Source organism: Carcharhinus amblyrhynchos, chromosome 21, assembly GCF_965287045.1.
Source record: "Carcharhinus amblyrhynchos chromosome 21, sCarAmb.v2.hapA, whole genome shotgun sequence".
Lineage (NCBI taxonomy): Eukaryota > Metazoa > Chordata > Chondrichthyes > Carcharhiniformes > Carcharhinidae > Carcharhinus > Carcharhinus amblyrhynchos.
The window spans coordinates 19,389,387-19,406,388 of record NC_137344.1 but is presented as its reverse complement, the minus strand read 5'-3'; the positions used below and the strand labels follow the sequence as shown (position 1 = coordinate 19,406,388).

Here is a 17,002-nt window from a genome sequence, read left to right as displayed (position 1 = left end):
CAGATGGAACACCTTGCCAGGCCCAGGAGCAGGATCACGAGGAGGTCCTCCTCCTTTCCCATTCCCCTCTGCACCCGGTGCCCATAGATCAGGAGCATGGGGCTGGAATGCAAACAAAACATCGGTAAAAGGTTTTTGAGAAAACTGAAAAGGTTGTGCAATCTATAACATAAACAATGGCTTGGGAGCCTGTGAACTGGTACAACTTACAATTGTACGGTACTGCTGCGTGCAGCACCGTTCACCCCAGGTCCCCAAGATAGCTGGGGGAGATCCCTCTGCAGAGGGACCTCCACTGGGGACCTCCGCCATCCAGTGGCAACAAAGCCTACGAAGATGTGTCTGGGCGATGGGCGAGGAAGCCGTAAGAGCCCATACAGGAAAGGTTTTGTGGGGATAGAAGCTGATCATGCACTACCCAGACCAATTGCAAATTGATCACATACCCCGTAAGCTATTTAGGAGATTGGTCTAAATGAGGTGAGGCAATCAGAATTCAGTAACATAATTGATCACGGTGTGGTTTGTGGTTTGAAAAGGTAATAAGCAGCAGCTTTCACTGATAAAGGTGTAAATCAAGTTTGAAACTGAAGCTTGCAAAGCCTGCTGTCCACAGGGAAGCAGAAATAACAGGGAGAGATCGGACCCCAACCTAAGGCTAAATCGACAAGCATGAACCGCAGCATGCTTGTAAAGTCCTGCCCTTTTTTTGAATAGTATTAATTTTCCACTTATTCAAATTTCCTGAGTTACTTCACCAAACTGTCTTCTTTTGTCTATATGTTTACAGTCTCAAAGAACAAAATTGGAACTTAAGTTTAAATAGTACCACCACCGTCTTCCCCAAACCCTTATTTTTACCAGGATATAACTGTAGGTTATATCCTCATAACTGTGGATGATTATGCTCTTATTAGAATCCTAACGTGCTGCTTTCTTACATCTGAACCAGAAATGACTTCACGATTTATTTGGTTATAGGCCTGTGTTAACTGTTCACTTCCGAGTTGTTATTTCAAAACTACTGCTTTATATTCTTATTTGGTATTTTTCACATGAATCTCAAAGGAACCTTGATTTGTCAAGGCATTGTTCCTGAAATAAAGATAATGATTTTGAAGTTCATTCCCAGGAGTATTGGAAGCTAGTACAGCTTGGCCAAGTTGTGTATGGGATTTCATGGAGGCAAAGTCTAAAGCTTCAGATGTGAAAAGAGGTGAAGAAAAAATATCACCAATGATGATATGTGGTTTATTGATTGGGTAGTTGCGAAAGGAGCTTGTAGTGTAAGAGTGCAGTGATCCAAGAATCAAAGAACACACAATTTTGACAATGACCCAGTTGGCAGGAAATAGTTCAACACAAATCTAAATAGTGTGCAGATCAATGGATTCATCCAAAGTAAGTAATGGAGAGATTGATGGAGCCAGAGACACCATAGAAACAAATGAAAATTGACAAGTTGACTTTGGCTTGTGTTGAGCTGAGGGAAGTTTTAGCTTATCCAGAGCAGGCAAAATCATCCCTGGAGTAGTGTTAACTGTCATTAGATAGATAAAAACTGTCTCTTGAATGTGCCTGTGGATAATATTGTTGATGGGTAGCATGTAACATTGAAGTGAGGGGGACAAGGATGAAAATTCCAATGCATGGCAAAGTGAGCTATCTGAGTAAACGTGATGGCTACATGGGATGGATGGAAATGAACCCCCCATAAAAGCAGTGCAGGCGAGCAGAGTTCTCAAATGGGAGAGTGGAGGAAAAACAACAAACAGCCGCAGTGAAGCAGAAATGTCTTTGACAATGAATACGGCTAAGAAATAAGAAGCCGGTTTTGAAGATGTGAATACGTAGTTGGCTGTTAGGAAAGATAGGTTGGAAATATGGCAGTCATTTAATAAAGCCTGGAAGATACGTGAGTGCTAAGGTTTGTGAGCAATTCGGTATGCTCACATCAGGAAGCTGCACTCTCACGATGCAAGCCAGAGAATCAATTTAAGAATGTGGTAACCTTATCTCCACCCACACTCCTTTCAAGCACTGCTTCTGTGCTGAGTGTGGGATTTAATTATTGAACTTTTCTCAGATTGTATGGTTAAACCATGGAAAGTCCAAGCACCACTAACATTCAAGGTTCAGGAAGCGTGAGAGAGGAAACAATGTGATACTTTTTCTGAAAAACGATAGGGTTGGTTTGAATCAAAGGGAGCTTTTGTAACTGGCATATGAGAAGGGATTGAAGAATGTGAAAGAGTGACAGGAGAAGGAATAAGTCTATAATTCAGATTTCAAATAGCTAGAACCAACCTGTCAGAAATGTGGGAGACAAATTCAATATTATTTGCATGAACAACTGAGAATGTTTTTCTCAATATGCATACATTTTTTCAAGAACATTGAAAAGTTGGCCAATCTGGTGTTTGGCCTTTCTTAATAACGTATACTTTAAGGACCATCTTAAAGAAGGAAAGGCACAAGTGCTGTGGGAGGGCGTTTCAAAGAGGCTTAGATAGCTGAAGGACTGGCTACCGGTAGTGTGGTAAAGAAACATTGTGTAAGACTGTCACTAAATCACATCCTAATATGGTTCAGGTCAGAATTCCGCAGTGCTTTATGAAGTCCACTTGGATCATAGGTTTTGCACCTTGAACTTAGCTGGGATAAGCATAATATGGTTCACTTCAGGTATAATTCAAATGACCCACTAGGGAGCTTTTATCAAACAAAGTTTATTTAAGAGTATAAGAAATAGGAGCAGGAGTAGGCCATCTGGCCCTTCGAGCCTGCCCCGCCATTCAATAAGATCATGGCTGATCTGTCGTGGCTCAGTTCCACTTTCCGGCCCTCTCCCCATAACCCTTAATCCCCTCTCTTATCAAAAACCCATCAACCCGCTTCTTGAAAATATTTAGCGAGGCAGCCTCCACCACTTCAACGGGTAGAGAATTCCAGAGATTCACCACCCTTTGAGTGAAGAAGTTCCTCCTCAACTCCGTTCTAAAACGCCCCCCCTTTATCTTGAGGCTGTGCCCCCTAGTCCTACTGTCTTTTTTCAGTGGGAAGAGTCTCTCCACCTCTATCCTATCCATCCCATTCATCATCTTATACGTCTCAATGAGATCTCCCCTCATTCTTCTAAACTCCAACGAGTACAAGCCTAGTTTATTCAGCCTCTCCTCATAGTTCAACCCCCTCAACTCCGGTATCAGCCTAGTAAACCTCCTCTGCACTCCCTCCAAGGCCAAAATATCTTTGCGCAGGTGCGGCACCCAAAACTGCACACAGTACTCCAGCTGCGGCCTCACCAATGCCCTATACAGCTGCAGCAAGACCTCCCTACTTTTATATTCAATCCCCCTCGCTATGAAGGCCAGCATCCCATTCGCCTTCCTGACCACCTGCTGCACCTGCAAGCTGGGTTTTTGCGACTCATGCACAAGCACCCCGAGGTCCCTCTGCACCGTCGCCTGCTGCAGTTTTTCGCCCCGTAAGTAATAGTCCTTCCTACCATTCTTCCTACCAAAGTGGACCACCTCACACTTGCCAACATTAAATTCCATTTGCCATTTCCTGGCCCATTCGCCCAGCCTATCTAGATCCTTCTGCAGACTCTCCACACCCTCCGCACAATTTGCCGTTCCCCCAATCTTGGTGTCATCCACAAATTTCGACACCCTACACTCGGTTCCCTCCTCCAGATCATCTATATAAATGGTAAAAAGCTGAGGCCCCAGCACCGACCCCTGGGGCACTCCACTAGTCACCATCCGCCAATCCGAATAGCACCCGTTGACCCCCACTCTCTGCCTCCTATTTGACAACCAATCCTCTATCCACGCTAACACCCTACCCCCCACTCCAAGTCCCCTGACCTTCTGCAATAACCTCTTATGAGGTACTTTGTCAAACGCCTTCTGAAAATCCAGAAAGACCACATCCACCGGCTCTCCTCTATCGACCGCCCTAGACACATCCTCATAGAACTCCAGTAAATTTGTCAGACACGACTTCCCTTTAATGAAACAGTGCTGCGTCTGCTCTATCAAGCAATTGCCTTCAAGATGCCTCGCAATTTCCTCCTTAATGACGGATTCTAGCATTTTACCTACCACAGACGTTAAACTAACTGGCCTATAATTCCCTGCCTTTTGCCTGGCACCCTTCTATAGTTAACATGTATGGAAAGAAAATTAGTGATAACTTTTATCAATTACAAGCAAAAACGAAACAGTCACTATAAAGTATAACCCTTAACAAATACATCCAAGATGTTCTAATCAAAACCAAATCTTTCTTTAGATCAAATGTTTTTCACAGATTTAACACAGCAAAGACTAATGCTTGCATGATATCAGAACTGAGTCATTTGGGTGAATGCAGTTCTATTGAAACACTGGGAACAGTTTGGAGTCAGAACAGCTTCCCAGATCGGGGAGACTATCTGGTCAAACCACCCGCAGCAGACTTTCTACTCCAGAAAGGCTTTCAGCTAAACCAGCAAAATCTCTCAAAACCAGCTTGATGTCCCTAAAACCAGCAGCACAGATCTGAAAATGAAAGGGTTCCTGTCACTTGACCTGCAAGCCAGTTTTCCTCCTGACAATGCAGGTCATAAAACTAATCTCAGAAAATACCTGAGGCCCCCATTTAAGCCACTTACGGAGCAATAAAAGGACATCTGGCAGACAGCTCAGTAACAATGAGAAACAATAAAACTGAGAACTCCAGAGATCATGATTTTTAATAAAATTATCTTAAAGGTACAGTAAATCACACCAAAAATATCGCTACATACTTCCACAATACTTTGGATGAAAACATAATTTCACATTAAGATATAAAGATTTTAGTATCCATGGAATAAAACTATTCTCCAGGTCATTCAGAGCAATACCATAAGAAGTCTGTTGGTATTTTACAATATATTTGCAAATATGGGAGTATTAGATTTTCTTTAATTTTCATTTTCCAACTCTTTTTTATTTCAAGAATTGGTTGTTGCTTCAGAAATGATATTATCATTTGCTGTGCTTGTGATTTATATCTCTGTTTCCATATCTATTTGACATTCTTCTCCTTATTTTCCAATGCTGGTAAAAATGTGTTGATCAGATTAATGCTACAGCTTCACAGAAGGAGGGCCATGCTGGATTTTCCATGGAATTACCTTGTCCAACTTGAATAAACTGTTAGAACCTGAAGTATTTGTCCTGCAGTACATTTCAGCAAGAAGTGTGAAGTCACAGATGCTATGTTTGAAGGGCTGCAGTAATCTGCTAAACAGAAATTTGCTGTGGCAGGAAGGCTGGCCAGTTGCTCACATGTTGTCAGCATTTCTTTTTGATGCTGAACAGCTGAATGTCCTCCCCAGAAGGTATGTCAAATGAGACTATGCCTATTTGTTGCTAAATGCCAATTTGCAATAAAAAGCGAGGGTAGAGCTGCCAGGGAGGTTGTCCAACAGCAACTATGCATCACCCAAATTGTTCATGTCTGAGTCCAATACAGGAAAAAATATGCTGGCATCAAGAAGAGGGCAACACTAATAACTATGTCTGCATGTGTTATGAGACCTGTTAACCATAACACAAGCTAAGTGTTGATTCAGCATGATGATGCCAGGAATGTGGAACTATATGTGAGAGACTCTGAGACTATTTCCATTGCCACAACAAAGATGAAAAGAAGACATAAATTTTTATTGCTAAAATTTTATTGCAAATTAGCATTTAGCACCTATTTGTTGCTAAGTGCCAACTTGCAATAAAAAGCGAGAGTAGAGCAGGCAGGGAGGTTGTCCAGCAGAGACTGTGCATCACCCAAATTGCTTATGTCTGAGTCCAATACGAGAAAAAATATGCTGGCATCAAGAAGAGGGCAACATTAATAACTCAACTATGTCTGCATGTGTTGTGAGACCTGTTAACCATAACACAAACTAAGTGTTGATTCAGCGTGATGACGCCAGGAATGTGAAACTATATTTGAGAGATTCTGAGACTATTTCCATTGCCAGAATAAAGACGAAAAGAAAACATAAATTTTTATTGCTAAAGCTTTAAAGTTAATTTACTGGTGTGACAAGTAGGCTTACATTAACACTGCAATTAAGTCATTGTGAAAATTCCCTCGTCGCCACACTCCGGTGCCTGTTCAGGTACACCGAAGGGGAATTTAGGATGGCCAATGCACCTAGCCAGCACTTCTTTCAGATCATGGAAGGAAATCGGAACACCTGGAGGAACCCATGCAGACATGGGGAGGATGTGCAGACTCCACACAAAGTAACCCAAGCCAGCAATTGAACCTGGGTCCCTGATGCTGTGAGACAGCAGTGCTAACCGCTGTGCCACTGGAAATAATTTTAGGTGGGGGGTGGGGGGTGGGTAGGTGGAATAAGTGAAGACATTTTTTTCTGGCTGGGGAGTCAATGAGCAGACATCACCAGTTTAAAATTGTAAAAGAACACGGAGAAAGATTAAAGAATATCTTTAATAACCATATCTCTGATACAGACCTTCACATCCCAGAAATTTCAACATTTAACCAATAGTCTCTGCTTCTTAGTTAAATCTTGAGAAAATACTCTTGCTTACTTTTTGATGGCTATGTAATTTATTACCAAATTTACATTTCTCTATTTTTAAAGAATATCTCAGTCACACCTGTTTAATGAAGTCAGATTAAGTGTGTCTTTTACCCATCACCAAAGTTGTGCAGATTTGAATTTCACATAAAGATATGACATATTAATGTACTTGTATACAAAATGACAATTAATAAAATATTGGTCCAAGATATCTGTATTTTTTTTCTTCAGCATCTGGCAAGAATGTGGGGCATGTATTGGGCTCTGCCATAGAATTGTGGCATTCAGGCTTTCTACATCTGATCACAGATGCAGTTTGTTAAGAATAAGTATTCAAAGCATAATTGGTGAACACTTTAAAAAGAACTAAAACACAATTTTTCGCTCTTGGGCAGATGCTATCTATCATCTCTTTTGATTTAAAAACAAAATTCTTAATATTTCTTCACGTTTATGTTACGTTTAACAATGGCAATGATTGAATTAATCATATGGATTGAGATTTCATTATCCAGTAGCTTTTGAAAGTATGAAAAGATCTGTCTGGTAATGTAATAAATGGAACTAATTGGGAATGAGTCAGCTGATAGCACAGATCAGAAAATGTTTTGAGGTAGTTGGAAAAAGTCACTTTCACATGGACAAAGGAATACAGCTGGGAAACACAGTAGGTTTGATTTACTACAGAGATCAGTTCTCAAAGCGTCTTCGTGATTGTTAACAAGAGATATAAGCCTGGAAGTGAAAAGATGATCCAGCGAAAGAGACCTTGGTTACAACAAGGGGTCATTTATATTGCATTAAGTACATGTTCTGGTCTGTGAATTAGCTAACTGTATTTTTGGTGACCGGAAGTAGCTCCAAATATGAACCTTTGTAACATACATGTGTTACAAAATCTGCAAAGTGAGTATATTCTGTGTAATTTTGAATTCAAATCTGCTTCTATTAATCCAGCATAATTTATTTTTCAATCATGTTATGTAATATTTTGACACCTTGATAATAATTGCTGCACAAAATTAATATCCTCCACTCATATTAACATCCTGCAGAGCTATCTTAGAAAGTTTTAAAATGAGACAGCTTCAACCCTGTTTCCTAGCAACCTAATCAATCTGAAACCATAGCAATGGAACATTTCAGCAGGATGTACAGCCAAGCCCAATCCGATGCAAATCCCTGCTGTATATATTGTTTCTCTGTATTTTTCTTCCTTTACTTTTGCTTTGGTGCAAATCTGATCATTGCAAATGCAATTAGTATACAAGTAATTTCCATTTAAATCCTAAAACATCAGCAAGACCTGTATGGCATCTTCAATGCATTGCGTTTAAGGTATTGATCATGATACTGTCATTTTCAGAATTATGCTCTGCCTTCTTTTAGGGCTGCAACCAAGTAACATGTCCTTGAGAAATCATGATGGCTATAATGTCCTAAGACTGTGAAAGGGCGGTGGGTAGGGGGGGTGGTGGTGGTGTAGTTCTGGGGTCCGGTGTGGGAAAAGTGGGTAACTATGTTTCTTTATCTAAAGACCTTGTCCTGTACAATTGCATAAATGAACAATGTTCTTCAAAAACTATTGCTTCATTAGGTTTTCTAGTTAAACTTATACATATGGTGTCCAGTAGTGAGTTTGGGGTGGCATGGTGGTGCAGTGATTAGCTCTGCTGCCTCACAGTGCCAGGGATCCAGGTTCAATTCTGGCCACAGGTGGCCGTCTTTGTGGAGAACTACACATTCTCCCTATGTCTGCATGGGTTTCCTTCCACAATCCAAAGATGTGCAGGTTAGGTTGACTGGCCATGAGAAATTGCCCCTTAATGTCAGGGGGATCAGGAGGGTAAGTATGTGGAATTACAGGGATAGGACAGTTCCTGGGTGGGATTGTTGTCGGCACAGACTCAATGGGCCACATGGCCTCCTTCTGCACTCTAGATTCTATGATAAATCTTGAGAAATAGCCATGCTTACCTTTTGATGGATACGTATTCTGTTACCAAATTCATTTTTTTATCTTTGAAATTCTCAGTCACATCTGCGTTATGAAGTCAGATTAAATGTAACTTGCATGTGTGCCATAGTCTATTGAATAAAACTAGCACTACTAGATAAACCTTCATAAATGTACTGTAATGAAATGTATTTATGGTATTAATAGACACTGTCGGAATAAAGTCACATAAAAAGCTTGCCACTGCACAGTACTGTTTATAGCTTCAATACTTTGCAAACAATGCATTATTTACTGTTGAAGTGTAATCATTGTCTTTATCCAGTCAAATACAGTAGATTATTGTACATGGTGAGATCCCACAAACAACAAGATCAATGCACAGTTAATCTGCTTTAGTTGTTGTGAATGAAGGAATATTTTGGACCTTTGACATCTACCTCAACAGGGAAATAGGGCTTTGGTTTAGTATCCGATCTGAAAGACAGCACTCCCAATGATGCAAGAGTCCCACACTGCTAAAGCATTATCTTATAATATATATTCAAGCTTGAACCAGAACTCTCTGCCTCAGGCAAAAGTGCTACTACCGAGCCAAGCTGACAGTTAGCTTTATTGATGCACAGTGGCAGTTCATCTCAAGTTGCTCCCGCTTCCAATGACACCATCATAACCACAAACATTTTACCTAATTTAATGCAACTTTGAATGATCTCTCCAAATGTAACCTAGATTCTCAAGGGCAGCTGGGAGACTCAAGTGCTGTTAAGTATATTTTAATTAATGTCAACAATAATTACTACAACATTTAATAATCTACAAATATCTGCCTATCACACTGTGAACCTTATCGTTTTGAGGAGAAAACTACATACTGGCATCCATCCTCCAGCAACTGGAGGCTGTAGTGTCACCACTGATGGGAGGTTGTGAGTGGAGCGTTAGGTTGGATAGTGTCACGATATATTGTGTGCTATGTGGAATATTGATCATTGGCTTCAGCAACAGGTGCAATGGATTAGAATTTTTTCCAGGTAAGAAATACCTAGAACTGCAAAGACACTGGATGGGATTTTCCAACTGTGCTCGCTCCAAAACCAGAAAATCCCACCTGAGGTCAATGGACCTTAACATGGTTAGCACCCACCCCCCACCCCTTGCCATGATTTGCATGGCAGGGGTGATGGGAAAACTCCCCCCAGAGAGCCACTTGACCTACAAATTGGCCAAACTTCTCGAAGCCTCTGATGTGGACTACCAGGGGACATGTCTACGCAGTTCACAGTGGACTTTACACCTGCCATTGTCTGAACTCTGCAAAAAGTGAAGACAGCAGGCCATTAGATTTCCTCCAGAAACTCAGAACAAAGAAGGGCAAACAAACCTCATTATACAAGGAGGGTGCTAAAGAACCCCTATCTATTATGCTGTAGATCTTGATAACTTTGACGATAGATGTGTGTTCTGATGTTTGTTTGTATGTGTGTGTGTACATATATATATAATACTTTTACCTGAGTGAGTTTTTAACAATCTAACCAACTCTTTGCTTGATAACACATGAAATCTGGCTGACCTATTTCTTCATGTAACTTTACATACGGTCAAGTACTTTTTTAAAATTCAAACTCTATTATAGCAACCTCAGAAGTCAAAGACAGCAAGTTATTCAACCTATCGGACTTGGTTGTAATAATAAGCAATTTACATTATAAGTATGGGTATAGGAATTCATAATGATGAAATGTGATGACAGGAAGTGAACTAGAAGTATGCGTGCATATTATTTTGAATTATAGATGTTCCAGCTAAATGCCTGAGGGATAATGATTAAGAAAAAACAAGCATCTGGGACTGGCAGTCTCAATGGGTTTAAATGGCCCTTCCAGTTCTCAGACCTAATGTTCACTACATGCAAATACAAACACACTGTCTGTAGAGGTCCTGTATGTGATGAATATGAGCATTCCTGAAATGTTTTGAGTGGATTCGCCACATAAATCAGTTTGCACCAGCAATCTTATTTTTTTAATTCACTCGTGGGACATGGACGTCATTGGCTGGCCAGCATTTATTGCCCATCCCTAGTTGCCCTTGTGAAGGTGGTGGTGAGCTGCCTTCTTGAATCACTGCAGTCCATGTCATGTGGGGTGACCCACAATGACTCTAGGAAGGGAATTGAAGGATTTTGATCCAGCGACTGTGAAGGAATGGCAATATATTTCCAAGTCAGGATGGTGAGTGGCTTGGAGAGAGGAACTTGCAGGTGGTGGTGTTCCCATGTCTCTGCTGCCCTTGTCTTTCTAGACAGAAGTGATCATGGATTTGGAAGGTGCTTTCTAAGGATCTTTGGTGAATTGCTGCAGTGCACCTTGTAAATAGGACCAACTACTGCTACTGGGCGTCGGTGGTAGAGGGAGTGGATGTTTGTAGATGTGGTGCCAATCAAGCGGGCTGCTTTGTCCTGGATGGTGCCAAGCTTTTTTCAGTGTTGTTGCGGCTGCACCTATCCAGGCAATTGGGGAATATTCCATCACAATCCTGACTTGTGCCTTGTAGATGGTGGATAGGTTCTGTTGAGTAAGGAAGTGAGTTACTTGCCACAGTATTCCAAGCTTCTGACCTGCTCTGCAGGTCAATGTGTTTACACGGTGAATCCAGTTGAGTTTCTGTTAATGGTAACCCCAAAAATGTTGACAGTGGGGGATTCAGAGGTGGTTATTGAGATGGATCATAAGGACATTATGCACAAGAAGTGGAAACGGAAAATACATAGAAAGATCTGCTTGTGTGTGGTGCAAGTGAATGATAGAGAATTAAGATTAAGGATGCTTGGTTGGTGTTCCAACACAGACATCCTTAGTCACAAAAACAAACAATAGGTCAAAACTTGAATTTGGTGTTGGAGTATAGAGCAACATGCCAGTGAGTTTTCAATTCCATTTTGCTAACGAGAGATGCTTTTAGTTGAATATTTGCATAATTCTATTGGCTGAAGGGTAGAGAAAGTAAGAAAGGTATCTCAAATGTTTATAAATCTGTTTCTTTTTAAATCTGTATCTTTAATCTCTTTACTTGTAACTGATACAAAAGCCAAATGAACTTGCAGCTCATTATTTTAAAGTATTATACAAGAAGCAAACATCTTTTTAAGAGGAAGCAAAATGCTGTTTAGCCCTGTGGATATTTAACAATTTAAGCGTAGAGTCCTTGGGCATTAATGGAGTTATAAATAACAATATTGTGTGTGTGACAGTGCAAAGCAAAATCTTCATTAAAAGTTGTATGTTGTTTCAGGAGAAATGGTGAGACTGAGACTGGAACAGGAAAAAAGGTTAAAGACTGAAAGGAGAGTGGAAGAAAAGAGTGGACAGGAAGCAAAACATTTAAAAAGTTGATGCTGGAAAGGGTAAGGTGGAGAGAGTTTGAATATTTTTCTTAAATTATATTTTAGTTAAAAATGTTTGCTTTTTATTACCAAAAAATGCAAGAAACTCAAAGATTGATACAGCACAGCAGGGTCATTTTCAAACAAATACAAGTAGGGAAAGAGAAAAAGAATTGCCAACACAGTTGGATCAGATTATTCATTGTATCCGGTGCTTCCCATCACACAATAAACGGATATATCGAAGGATGGGGGTCTATGAGGATAACAGGATACAGCCACAATTGCCTCAGTGTTGCACAACCAAGCTCACAGGTGACAGAACTTAAGGAAAACCTTGACAGTGTGGAGCCCAGAATCTTAAGACAAGGGTCCCAAACTTTACAAAATGTATCCAATTTAGCTTGAAGTAAACAAGCCAAAAATTCAATTGACGTACATTCCATTTATACCAAAAGAGAAAAAGCTGGAAAACATCTGCAGGTCTGGTAGCATCTGTAAGGAGAGAAAGAAGCTGATGTTTCGAGTCCAGATGACCCTTTGTCAAAGCTAAAAGGCATAGAAAGTGGGAGATATTTATACTGCAGGGTGATGGAATGAAAGATGAGTCATAGCCACAGAAACTAGGGGAATAGGCTGCTAATGGTAGTCGATTGAGAGAATAAAGGGTGTGAATGGCTAAACGGCAGGGAAGCTGAAATGAGAGGGTAAGCTGTGACAGATGAAGATGTGTGTGTTGGTTGGGCGGGGTGGGCGCGGGTAGGGGATGAAGATGTGTGTGTTGGACAGGGGGAGGGGGGTGAGGAGAATGGATGGGACAAAGGTAAAATTTAGAAAAGGGGGAAAAAAGGTAAGGGAAGGGGGATAAAGTAGGGGGAAAGAATGGGAGGAGAAGAGTAAAGAAAGACAATAAAGAAATAAAAGGTAGAGAACAATAAAAAATAAAATAGAATGAAAACAAAGGGGGCTGAGGTGGGGTAGAGTAAATCATCTGAAGTTGTTCAGATTCAGAAGTTGAATTCAATGTTGAGACCAGAAGGTTGTAAAGTGCCTAGCCGGAAGTTGAGATATTGTTCCTCCAGTTTGCATTGAGCTTCACTGGAACATTGCACCAAGCCAAGGACAGACATGTGGGCATGGGAGCAGGATTGTGTGTTAAAACGGCAAGCAACCGGAAGGTCAGGATTCTGATTGAGCACCTTCAGTCTGTACGCAGCAAAGTGATCACCCAGTCTACACTTGATCTCTCCGATATAGAGGAGACCACATTGGGAGTGAATGCAACACACCAAATTGAAAGAGGTGCAAGTGAAACGCTGTTTAACCTGGAATGACTCGCAACATCAGTTCTTTTCTCTCCTTACAGATGCTGAGATTTTACAGCATTTTCTCTTTTGGTTTCAGATTCCAGCATCCGCAGTAATTTGCTTTTATCCAGATTTTATACCAATTCCGATTTGGAGGGGGGCTTATCACTAATCCATGAGCAAAGGATATTCCTTAATCTGCAAATGTTAGTCTATTGTCCAGCCTTTTTCCCATTTGTATTACTGATCTTTTTATCTGGGAGACTTAGTACAGATGCAAAGGATCGAACTCTTAAGGCTGTACCAAAGATCCTCTCGAGCTCTGTAAGAACATTAAACCAATAAACAGGAATTTCACAAGGATTCTATAACCCCAAAACAACTCAAATACAGAACATATGCAAGCCCATAATTTCTAGGGGCATTTTCCTCATCCGCTCTGCATTGGGTCCCTCAGTCTCAGTTTTGACTTTCAGTTTGACACTGTTTTAAGCAACATTGGGTGTTGTGAATAGCTCATCCTTTTCGGTGATGAGGTCAACACTTTTTCAGCAGTGTGTTTCCAGAAGCTCATGGTTTCGATTTATCTCTAGCTCAAAAACTTTGTTTTTTGACGCTGAGCTTTGGAGAGGTAGATGGCTGCAGCAGGTCTTGTGATCATCGTTGGTTGATGTGGCTTTGATCTGCAACACTTGGCAAAGTGATTCCATTTACCACAGTTGTCGCAGAGCTTGTTAAATGCAAAGCGTGTGCTCTTTTTTGTGGGTGTTAGCTGTTGCAGTTTGGGTGGGATGTGTTTTATTCTGCACAGCCATTTAGGGCTCCTCTCGGCCTGTTCATAAAACATGCAAATATTAATGGCAAATGAGAGATTCCAACATTAAGTTTTCTTTGCAGAGCTGCTGCTTACGCACAGTGTGGCTGGGTATTCCATACCCTACATTGCCTCTTAAATGTTTGTCAGTCAGAGCACTGAATTGGCACCTTTTTGCCAAAATTTTCAGTGTTGAGACAGTGTTGATTCATTGGGTTTCTGACTAGCAGTGTTGAAAGTTTGTCTGTCCATGATTATACTTATTACAGGCGTGCTGATTTGTTCAGTGTTTTAAATAGTACCTCAGGGTCGTCTTGTTCATCCCTCTCCCGGAATGTGAAGGATTCTAATTTCTCCACAGCCTCCCGGCCCGCCAAGGTTCAGTAACATATAGACTTGGACTGTTTTATGACTTGTCAAGCAGACCAGCAAAGCAGTAGAAACTCTAATCCTTCTTCAGTGTTTTCCAGCTGTCAGTGATTGTTCTCATCTGTGATTGCATAGCCCCTTTAAGGGGATGATCCCTGAGGGCCACGTGAGCAGGCCAGATGCTATGGAGCTTCAAGCTGAGAAGCCGAGCCAATTGGGTGCAAGGGTCTTTGCCAGGATCCTCAACAGAAGCCAGGGAGTGGAGAATAGTTGCACATTTAGTTCTATCAGAGTCTTGGTTGCAAATAACTATTTATCATTGGTAATAAACACTTTAATGCCTTGAACCACAACAAGGCACCTTCAATCTGTCACATTATCAAAAGAAAGCAGATCAGTGTGTCTGACACCACATATTGTTGTGTGTGACAATGATGACAAAGGTGATAACTTCAAGAGTTTATTACAAAGGTTCTTGATTGTTCTTAAATGCTGTGCCTGTGGCTACACGGGAGTAACATTCTCCACATCATATATAGGTCACCAGAGCACAGGTCATTTAGTATTATGTGAACAACGCATAGTCTACATTGTCTGGACTCAATTGACGTTGTCTCTTCAATGTCTTGCCTTTTCTTGCTTCTCCCCTGGCAACGCTGAATGTGTGCCTGAATGCCTTTGCTTGTTTGACGAAGACCTTAAAGTCTCTAGTTTCATATGTCTTGATTATGGGAGGCCTGGCTATATCAGCCCATGATGTGGAGATGCCGACATTGGAATGGGGTAAACATAGTAAGAAGTCTCACAACACCAGGTTAAAGTCCAATAGGTTTATTTGGTAGCAAAAGCCACTAGCTTTCATGCTAGCTAACTCCCACTCACCTGAGTGGGGCAGCCAGCACTCTGAAAGCTATTGGCTTTTGCTTCCAAATAAACCTGTTGGACTTTAACCTGGTGTTGTGAGACTTCTTACTGTATCTCAGCCCAGACATGCTGGCTCAATTTTTCATGTCATTTGCCAACCATGTGACCCCAAGGTCCACATTTTGTGCCAAACCATCAAACTTCAACTCTCTGTGGAAAGCGCAGTTTTTAAAATGTTTAACTCTTTAGATCCCTCACAGCTAACCTTTTCATAAGTAATTTAGGAACATATTAATTAGAACATCTTCATAAATGGTTTGGACAAATTTTATTATTTGTTACATCTGACAGTGTACAATGTGCACGCCACAGCATTGAACAATGGGTGTAGAAATCTATCATTTTTCAAGTCTTCATTTCATGACAGATGTGAATAATGTGCTCTCCTATGTTAGACACGAACAGTGAGAAAAGACATTTCGGGGGCGAGTCTCCCAAAAGTGCTGAATTGGCGGCAAAACTGTTGTAGATCATGACTGTTCTGACAGATCAGCTTCTCACCCGAATCTCCACACTCTGCGCAATGCAGAGGTCTCAGTTATGAATCTCATTAAAAACGCAGAGACAGCAGGGCCTATTCACGCCGGAGTTTGACAGTTCTGGACCTCTATGCATATGCAGTGGCCCCAAACTGTCAATCTCCCATTTGCTGGCCAGCCTGGAACCCCCGTAGTGCTGCCCCTCCAGCAACCCCATGGCCCAATCGCTGCCCCCATAAGAATTCCCAGACCAGCCCTGGCCCCACCCCTTCCCCACTGCCCCGAAGCACCCCCATGCCCAGGCCCCCCCCCCCCCCCCCCCCCGCCACCAGCCCGTCCCAATTGCTACCCTCCCTCCATCCCAGGCTGACCCCAATTCAGAGTGGCAGCGGGACACCCCACCTCCACCGATTCTCCTTGGTCCCAACCATAACAGGCCCCACCCTGTTGGCACTGCCTGGTGGGCACTGCCAAGGTAGCCCTGGGCATGGGAACTTTGCCCCTTGGGCAGTGCTAGGGGGCACCAAACCGGGGAGGGGGGGTTCCTGATTGCCCCCACCTTCATTCCAGCAGCTTGTCCCATTAGTTCCCCGAATGTGGGGAGCTAGTCTGAACCCCAGCAGAATAAAGTAATGCTGGTGGGGTGGGACATTCAATCGGGATCTAAAAAATCCCAATAATTAACTAATATACATATTTAAAATAGATTTAAAAACGATTTAAGTTACATACTTGTCTTCCTGCCGGTTTCCAGCATGGTCTAGGAGATGTGCATGCATTCCCTGCGCATGTGTAAATCCCCATTCATGGCGTCTCCCAGTCAGATCTACCAGAAAAGTGGCGGGCACAGATGGGAGAATCATGGCCTTCATTTTCATTTTTGTTATTTGAGTTTGTGTCTGATCTGTCTGGTAATTCCTTTAAATTTATCACTTGTGACTTGAAGCAGGTTTCATGCCACCTCTGACTGTTGACAATGTAAATAATGTGATGATGGGTGCATGTTCTTTTCAAATGCCTGGTTACAATAAGTAATAATCGATTGAAATGCTCAAATGGCACTTACCTGGCTGTCTGGTGAGTTAATGAAGGATGCTGTGAGAAAACGAACAGTCTCCACAAGGAAAAGCAGTATGATTCTGAACTTGAACACGGGCCTTATGTAGAATGTTTCC

At 41.7% G+C, this 17,002-nt stretch overlaps 1 protein-coding gene across 2 annotated transcripts in view; it reads left to right on the top strand.

The window, feature by feature from the left end:
* The first annotated feature begins 11,876 nt into the window (after positions 1-11,876).
* card14 (caspase recruitment domain family, member 14) overlaps positions 11,877-17,002 on the top strand; it is a 113,260-nt gene continuing 108,134 nt past the window's right edge. For both annotated transcript variants that reach the window (XM_080209580.1, XM_080209575.1), the window contains exon 1: positions 11,877-11,955. The gene's annotated coding sequence lies outside the window, so the exon portion shown is untranslated. The remainder of the gene's footprint in view (positions 11,956-17,002) is intronic.